This window comes from Triticum aestivum, chromosome 1B (assembly GCF_018294505.1).
Source record: "Triticum aestivum cultivar Chinese Spring chromosome 1B, IWGSC CS RefSeq v2.1, whole genome shotgun sequence".
NCBI classification, from domain to species: domain Eukaryota; kingdom Viridiplantae; phylum Streptophyta; class Magnoliopsida; order Poales; family Poaceae; genus Triticum; species Triticum aestivum.
In genome coordinates, this window is record NC_057795.1 from 121,474,941 (window position 1) to 121,485,146 (window position 10,206).

Genomic DNA, 10,206 nt, shown 5'->3' on the forward strand with positions numbered 1-10,206 from the left:
TCGGTCCAACCAAGATGAGCGAATCGGTCCCATCGAGTTTGCCTGACCAACTCTCTGTTTGCTTATTACCAAAGTCGGTCCAACCGAGTTTGTGTAATCGGTCAAACTAAGATTATGTTATGCCCTAACCCTAATGACATCGGTCCCACCGAGTTGACATGTCGGTCCCACCAAAATTCCTAACGGTCACATAATTTACTGAATCGGTCTGACCGAGTTTTATGATTTGGTCCCACCAAGTTTGGTATATTGTGTGTAACGGTTAGATTTTGTGTGGAGGCTATATATACCCCTCCATTCAGGGGGGAAGCCATCACAATGTGCCTACACTTCCACTACTCATTTTCTAAGAGAGAGCCACCTACTCATGTGTTGAGACAAAGATATTCCATTCCTACCATATGAATCTTGATCTCTAGCCTTTCCCAAGTTGCTTTCCACTCAAATCCTCTTTCCACCAAATCCAATCCTATGAGAGAGAGTTGAGTGTTGGGGAGACTATCATTTGAAGCACAAGAGCAAGGAGTTCATCAACTACACACCATCTATTACCTTTTGGAGAGTGGTGTCACCTAGATTGGTTAGGTGTCACTTGGGAGCCTCCAACAAGATTGTGGAGTTGAACCAAGGAGTTTGTAAGGGCAAGGAGATCGCCTACTTCGTGAAGATCTACCCTAGTGAGGCAAGTCCTTCGTGGGCGATGGCCATGGTGGGATAGACAAGGTTGCTTCTTCGTGGAACCTTCGTGGGTGGAGCCCTCCGTGGACTCGCGCAGCCATTACCCTTCGTGGGTTGAAGTCTCCATCAACGTGGATGTATGATAGCACCACCTATCGGAACCACGTCAAAAACATCCGTGTCTCCAATTGCGTTTGCTCTCTCCAATCCCCTCCCTTTACTTTCTTGCAAGTTGCATGCTTTACTTTTCGCTGCTTATATACTCATTGCATGCTTGCTTGAATTGTATCATGATTGCTTGACTTGTGCTAAGTTGCTAAAAACTGCCAAGAACTAAAATTGGGAAAAGGTTAAGTTTTTATTTGGTCAAGTAGTCTAATCACCCCCCTAGACATACTCTCGATCCTACACCTCGCAAACAACGATGAAGGCCGAGATGTGGAGGAAGGAGTTCGGGGCTAGATCGTGAAAGTCTAGCCCGTAGAAAAACATTAACCCCTTGACGAAGGGGTGGAGTGGGAAGCCCAGACCCGGACAAAGTGGGGGACGAACACAACCCTCTCGCCAGGGAGGGGCATCGAGATGACCTGGTCCTCTTCTGGAATCCGGTGAGCGATGTTGGCAGGGAGGTAACCAACTCATTTCAGGTCCTCGATGTCGCCGTTGGTGACGCTCGAGGCCTCCCACTTTCCCTTAGCACTAGATTAGGGGGCTAGGAAGAAGTGCTTGAGGAGAGGTGGTTTGTGGCATCGGGGATCTATAGATTGGGAAAGTGATGATAAGAGGAAGGAGAAGGCGTCCACCGATAGCGGTGGTCGTTCCCCTTTTAGAAGCCGTCGTAATACCAAAGGTCCTTTTACTACGCCGGAGACCTCGCCACTTCCCGATATACTCGTGATGTTATGCGTGAGTGGGTTGATCGAAATCATTGATCATATCCCTTAAAAAATGGGGCATGATCTTTGCCTCAACGAGACGTACCAATGGAAGAGTTGCCTCGAGCCACGCATCAAGTTCTCACAAGGTTTTGATGTTTGTGACCGGCCGTGACCCTTTGCCAAAATTTGTCAGGCAGGGGCACTATTTGCATTCAGGTGGTTAGCCTTCAAGGCTAAGTAATGCCAACAATTCGGATTTCGGATACAACCCGGTCAAGCACATGGCCGAACTCTGCTAAAATGGCTCTTTAAAAGGCTTGGCTAGGAGGAATCACTCTGAACACACAAGGAGAGGAACTCACCCCGCAAGCCGGGGACTGTAGGTGCAAAAGCTATAAGGAACCAACCTTGGAGGCTAGTTCGGGGGTTACTGAGGGAGTCCTGGACTAGGGGGTCCTCGGACTGCCGGCCTATCTCTCATGGGCCGGACAGTCGGACCGCACTACCGCCGCTGGAAGGCTGGGCTATTGGGCGGCATCGTATCCGGACAGGAAATCTTTGGTGCCTTAGTGTGTAATCCAAGTCAAGATAGGAGATTCGGCATGTTTATTCCCTTGTTGTAACCGACGATAGGTAACCCTAGCACCCCTGGTGTCTATATAAACCAGAGGGTTTTAGGCCGTAGAGGCTAGGAGAACAAAAACCATCATCCTACTCATCTAGGGTTTAGTTCGTCTGATCTCATGGTAGATCAAATCTATAATCATCCTATACACCTCAATATAATCAAGCATGACGTAGGGTTTTACCTCTTAGAGAGGGCCCGAACCTGGGTAAACATCGTGTCCTTTGTCCCTTGTTCCCCATTGATCCAAGATCCACAACTTGGGACCCCTTACCTGAGATCCGCCAGTTTTGACACTGACACGCGCCGCTGCAGGAGAGCCAGCTGCGATCGCAGGCTTGCTTTGAGCCATGGCTCGACGACAGGCTGGCTGGAGCTGGCAGCCTCTGCGTCATGCCATGCGAGCTTGTGTCATTGTGCGGCAGCGATCCGCCACGGCCACCATGCATGCGAGCACCACCCGGCCATGGAGGAGAAGAAAAAAGGAGGAAAAGCGGCGGGATTTGTTACTGGAATTGGGGAGGGCTAGCGGCGACGCGGGGGATTGTGGCGGAGGGATAGGGTTTGCTAACCCTAAAACCCAGTCGGCGCCATAGATATAGTGCTTGTAAAAAAATTACGGGCTGGGCTTCGTTTAGCGGACCCGTTTAGGCAAAAAAAGCAAGATCCTGCAAAATGGCTGGAATTTTATGGGCTGAAATGTTAGGAGAAACACATCTAACCTAGCTACCATGGGCGGGAGAAAGGAGAGATGTCGACCTGGCCACCAACATCACCGGGGTTCTTTCACATTTGCCGGCTACTCCGGCTACGACGGGGGGGGGGGGAATGGGGAGGGGAACCCCGTGATCTTGCCCCCCGTCCATCTAATGGTCTAGGTTTTTTTAATTAGGGTCTTTGGTTGTCAATGGCTTTGGCTCCGATGATGATGATGGCGGCGGAGAATAAGGTTCCTCCTGATCCTCCTCGAGTGTGAGGGCTCTCACTGTTGTTGGTGTTTATCTAGGACATAGTGTTCGTGTCGTCTGGATTCTTTCATGTTTTGGGAAGGGGTGCTTTGTGTGCATTGTTCATGGCATCGGGGTGATGATCTAGAGTTTAGTTGTCGCAATGATCATGGTGTTGGGGAACGTAGTAATTTCAAAAAAAATCCTACGTACATGCAAGATCATGGTGATGACATAGCAACAAGAGGGGAGAGTGTTGTCCACGTACCCTCGTAGACCGAAAGCGGAAGCGTTATGACAACGCGGTTGATGTAGTCGTACGTCTTCACGATCCAACCGATCCAAGCACCGAACGTACGGCACCTCCGAGTTCAGCACACGTTCAGCTCGATGACGATCCCCGGGATCCGATCCAGCAAAGCTTCGGGGATGAGTTCCGTCAGCACGACGGCGTGGTGACGATGATGATGTTCTACCGGCGCAGGGCTTCGCCTAAACTCCATGATGATATGACCGAGGTGGAATATGGTGGATGGGGGCACCGCACACGACTAAGGAACGATCCGTAGATCAACTTGTGTGTTCTGGGGTGCCCCCTTGCCCCCGTATATAAAGGAGCAAGGGGGGAGGCCGGCCGGCCCTTGTGGGCGCGCCAAGGAGGAGGAGTCCTCCTCCTAGTAGGAGTAGGACTCCCCCTTTCCTACTCCTACTAGGAGGGGAAAGAAAGGGGGAGAGGGGGAAGGAAAGAGGGGGGGCGCCGCCCCCCCCCCCCTCCTAGTCCAATTCGGACCAGAGGGAGAGGGGGCGCGCGGCCCACCCTGGCCGCCCCTCTCTCTTTCCACCAAGGCCCAAGTGGCCCATTATCTCTCCCCGGGGGGTTCCGGTAACCCTCCGGCACTCCGGTTTTCTCCGAAAACGTCCGGAACACTTCCGGTGTCCGAATATAGTTGTCCAATATATCAATATTTATGTCTCGACCATTTCGAGACTCCTCATCATGTCCGTGATCACATCCGGGACTCCGAACAAACTTCGGTACATCAAAACTTATAAACTCATAATAAAACTGTCATCGTAACGTTAAGCGTGCGGACCCTACGGGTTCGAGAACTATGTAGACATGACCTAGAACTATTCTTGGTCAATAACCAATAGCAGAACCTGGATGCCCATATTGGTTCCTACATATTCTACGAAGATCTTTATCGGTCAAACCGCATAACAACATACGTTGTTCCCTTTGTCATCGGTATGTTACTTGCCCGAGATTCAATCGTCGGTATCCAATAACTTGTTCAATCTCGTTACCGACAAGTCTCTTTACTCGTTACGTAATGCATCATTCCGTAACTAACTCATTAGCTACATTGCTTGCAAGGCTTATAGTGATGTGCATTACCGAGAGGGCCCAGAGATACCTCTCCGACAATCGGAGTGACAAAACCTAATCTCGAAATACGCCAACCCAACATGTACCTTCGGAGACACCTGTAGTACTCCTTTATAATCACCCAGTTACGTTGTGACGTTTGGTAGTACCCAAAGTGTTCCTCCGGTAAACGGGAGTTGCATAATCTCATAGTTACAGGAACATGTATAAGTCATGAAGAAAGCAATAGCAATATACTAAACGATCAAGTGCTAGGCTAACGGAATGGGTCATGTCAATCACATCATTCTCCTAATGATGTGATCTCGTTAATCAAATGACAACACATGTCTATGGTCAGGAAACATAACCATCTTTGATTAATGAGCTAGTCAAGTAGAGGCATACTAGTGACTATATGTTTGTCTATGTATTCACACATGTATCATGTTTCCGGTTAATACAATTCTAGCATGAATAATAAACATTTATCATGATATGAGGAAATAAATAATAACTTTATTATTGCCTCTAGGGCATATTTCCTTCAGTATCCCACTTGCACTAGAGTCAATAATCTAGATTACATAGTAATGATTCTAACACCCATGGAGTCTTGGTGCTGATCATGTTTTGCTCGTGAGAGAGCCTTAGTCAACAGGTTTGCAACATTCAGATCCGTATGTATCTTGCAAATCTCTATGTCTCCCACTTGGACTTGGTCCCGGATGGAATTGAAGCGTCTCTTGATGTGCTTGGTCCTCTTGTGAAATCTGGATTCCTTTGCCAAGGCAATTGCACCAGTATTGTCACAGAAGATCTTCATTGGTCCCAATGCACTAGGTATGACACCTAGATCGGTAATGAACTCCTTCATCCGGACTCCTTCATTTGCTGCTTCTGAAGCTGCTATGTACTCCGCTTCACATGTAGATCCCGCCACGACGCTTTGTTTAGAACTGCACCAACTTATAGCTCCACCGTTTAATAAAAATACGTATCCGGTTTGCGATTTAGAATCGTCCAGATCAGTGTCAAAGCTTGCATCGACGTAACCATTTACGACTAGCTCTTTGTCACCTCCATATACGAGAAACATATCCTTAGTCCTTTTCAGGTATTTCAGGATGTTCTTGACTGTTGTCCAGTGATCCACTCCTGGATTACTTTGGTACCTTCCTGCCAAGCTTATTGCTAAGCATACATCAGGTCTGGTACACAGCATTGCATACATGATAGAGCCTATGGATGAAGCATAGGGAACATCTTTCATTTTCTCTCTATCTTCTGCAGTGGTCGGGCATTGAGTCTGACTCAACTTCACACCTTGTAACACGGGCAAGAACCCTTTCTTTGCCTGATCCATTTTGAACTTTTTCAAAATTTTATCAAGGTATGTGCTTTGTGAAAGTCCTATTAAGCGTCTTGATCTATCTCTATAAATCTTGATGCCCAATATGTAAGCAGCTTCACCAAGGTCTTTCATTGAAAAACTTTTATTCAAGTATCCTTTTATGCTATCCAGAAATTCTATATCATTTCCAATTAATAATATGTCATCTACATATAATATTAGAAATTCTACAGAGCTCCCACTCACTTTCTTGTAAATACAGGCTTCTCCAAAAGTCTGTATAAAACCATATGCTTTGATCACACTATCAAAGCGTTTATTCCAACTCCGAGATGCTTGCACCAGTCCATAAATGGATCGCTGGAGTTTGCATACTTTGTTAGCACCTTTTGGATCAACAAAACCTTCTGGCTGCATCATATACAACTCTTCTTCCAGAAATCCATTCAAGAATGCAGTTTTGACATCCATTTGCCAAATTTCATAATCATGAAATGCAGCAATAGCTAACATGATTCGGACAGCCTTAAGCATCGCTACAGGTGAGAAAGTCTCATCGTAGTCAACCCCTTGAACTTGTCGAAGACCTTTCGCAACAAGTCGAGCTTTATAGACAGTTATATTACCATCAGCGTCAGTCTTCTTCTTAAAGATCCATTTATTCTCAATGGCTTGCCGATCATCGGGCAAGTCAACCAAAGTCCATACTTTGTTTTCATACATGGATCCCATCTCAGATTTCATGGCTTCTAGCCATTTTGCGGAATCTGGGCTCATCATCGCTTCCTCATAGTTCGTAGGTTCGTCATGGTCAAGTAACATGACTTCCAGAATAGGATTACCATACCACTCTGGTGCGGATCTTACTCTGGTAGACCTTCAAAGTTTAGTAGAAACTTGATCTGAAGTTTCATGATCAATATCATTAGCTTCCTCACTAATTGGTGTAGGTGTCACAGGAACCGGTTCATGTGATGAACTACTTTTCAATAAGGGAGCAGGTACAGTTACCTCATCAAGTTCTACTTTCCTCCCACTCACTTCTTTCGAGAGAACTCCTTCTCTAGAAAGGATCCATTCTTAGCAACGAATGTCTTGCCTTCGGATCTATGATAGAAGGTATACCCAACTGTTTCTTTTGGGTATCCTATGAAGACACATTTCTCCGATTTAGGTTCGAGCTTATCTGGTTGAAGTTTCTTCACATAAGCATCGCAGCCCCAAACTTTAAGAAACGACAACTTTGGTTTCTTGCCAAACCACAGTTCATAAGGCGTCGTCTCAACGGATTTTGATGGTGCCCTATTTAACATGAATGCGGCCGTCTCTAAAGCATAACCCCAGAACGATAGCGGTAAATCAGTAAGAGACATCATAGATCGCACCATATCTAGTAAAGTACGATTACGACGTTCGGACACACCATTTTGTTGTGGTGTTCCGGGTGGCGTGAGTTGCGAAACTATTCCGCATTGTTTCAAATGTAAACCAAACTCATAACTCAAATATTCTCCTCCACGATCAGATCGTAGGAATTTTATTTTCTTGTTACGATGATTTTCCACTTCACTCTGAAATTCTTTGAACTTTTCAAATGTTTTAGACTTGTGTTTCAATAAGTAGATATACCCATATCTGCTTAAATCATCTGTGAAGGTGAGAAAATAACGATATCCGCCACGAGCTTCAACATTCATCGGACCACATACATCTGTATGTATGATTTCCAACAAATCTATTGCTCTCTCCATAGTACCGGAGAACGGTGTTTTAGTCATCTTGCCCATGACGCACAGTTCGCAAGTACCAAGTGATTCATAATCAAGTGATTCCAAAATTCCATCAGTATGGAGTTTCTTCATGTGCTTTACACCGATATGACCTAAACGGCAGTGCCACAAATAAGTTGCACTATCATTATTAACTCTGCATCTTTTGGCTTCGACATTATGAATATGTGTATCACTACTATCGAGATTCAAAAAAAATAGACCACTCTTCAAGGGTGCATGACCATAAAAGATATTACTCATATAAATAGAACAACCATTATTCTCTGATTTAAATGAATAACTGTCTCGCATCAAACAAGATCCAGATATAATGTTCATGCTCAACGCTGGCACCAAATAACAATTATTTAGGTCTAAAACTAATCCCGAAGGTAGATGTAGAGGTAGCGTGCCGACCGCGATCACATCGACTTTGGAACCGTTTCCTACGCGCATCGTCACCTCATCCTTGGCCAGTGCTCGCTTATTCCGTAGTCCCTGTTTCGAGTTGCAAATGTTAGCAACAGAACCAGTATCAAATACCCAGGTGCTACTGCGAGCTCTAGTAAGGTACACATCAATAACATGTATATCACATATACCTTTGTTCACCTTGCCATCCTTCTTATCCGCCAAATACTTGGGGTAGTTCCGCTTCCAGTGTCCAGTCTGCTTGCAGTAGAAACACTCAGTTTCAGGCTTAGGTCCAGACTTGGGTTTCTTCTCTTGAGCAGCAACTTGCTTGTTGTTCTTCTTGAAGTTCCCCTTCTTCTTCCCTTTGCCCTTTTTCTTGAAACTAGTGGTCTTGTTAACCATCAACACTTGATGCTCCTTCTTGATTTCTACTTCCGCAGCTTTTAGCATTGCGAAGAGCTTTGTCTTGTTCATCCCTTGCATATTATAGTTCATCACGAAGCTCTTGTAGCTTGGTGGCAGTGATTGGAGAATTCTGTCAATGACACTATCATCAGGAAGATTAACTCCCAGTTGAATCAAGTGATTATTATACCTAGACATTTTGAGTATGTGTTCACTGACAGAACTATTCTCCTCCATCTTGCAGCTATAGAACTTATTGGAGACTTCATATCTCTCAATCCGGGCATTTGCTTGAAATATTAACTTCAACTCCTGGAACATCTCATATGCTCCATGACGTTCAAAACATCGTTGAAGACCCGGTTCTAAGCCGTAAAGCATGGCACACTGAACTATCGAGTAGTCATCAGCTTTGCTCTGCCAGACGTTCTTAACATCGTCAGTTGCATCAGCAGCAGGCCTGGCACCCAGCGGTGCTTCCAGGACGTAATTCTTCTGTGCAGCAATGAGGATAATCCTCAAGTTATGGACCCAGTCCGTGTAATTGCTACCATCATCTTTCAACTTTGCTTTCTCAAGGAACGCATTAAAATTCAACGGAACAACAACAGGAGTCATCTATCTACAACAAACATAGATAAGCAAAATACTATCAGGTACTAAGTTCATGATAAATTTAAGTTCAATTAATCATATTACTTAAGAACTCCCACTTAGACAGACATCTCTCTAGTCATCTAAGTGATCACGTGATCCAAATCAACTAAACCATAACCGATCATCACGTGAGATGGAGTAGTTTTCAATGGTGAACATCACTATGTTGATCATATCTACTATATGATTCACGCTCGACCTTTCGGTCTCCGTGTTCCGAGGCCATATCTGCATATGCTTGGCTCGTCAAGTTTAACCTGAGTATTCTGCGTGTGCAAAACTGGCTTGCACCCGTTGGAGATGGACGTAGAGCTTATCACACCCGATCATCACGTGGTGTCTGGGCACGACGAACTTTGGGAACGGTGCATACTCAGGGAGAACACTTCTTGATAATTTTTAGTGAGAGATCATCTTAAAATGCTACCGTCAATCAAAGCAAGATAAGATGCATAAAGGATAAACATCACATGCAATCAATATAAGTGATATGATATGGCCATCATCATCTTGTGCTTGTGATCTCGATCTCCGAAGCACCATCGTGATCACCATCGTCACCGGCGCGACACCTTGATCTCCATCGTAGCATCGTTGTCGTTTACGCCATCTATTGCTTCTACGACTATCGCTACCGCTTAGTGATAAAGTAAAGCAATTACAGGGCGTTTGCATTTCGTACAATAAAGCGACAACCATATGGCTCCTGCCAGTTGCCGATAACTTCGGTTACAAAACATGATCATCTCATACAATAAAATATAGCATCACGTCTTGACCATATCACATCACAACATGCCCTACAAAAACAAGTTAGACGTCCTCTACTTTGTTGTTGCAAATTTTACGTGGCTGCTATGGGCTTAGCAAGAACCGTTCTTACCTACGCATCAAAACCACAATGATAGTTCATCAAGTTAGTGTTGTTTTAACCTTCGCAAGGACCGGGCGTAGCCACACTCGATTCAGCTAAAGTGAGAGAGACAGACACCCGCCAGCCACCTTTAAGCACGAGTGCTCGTAACGGTGAAACCAGTCTCGCGTAAGCGTATGCGTAATGTCGGTCCGGGCCGCTTCATCTCACAATACCGCTGAGCCAAAGTATGA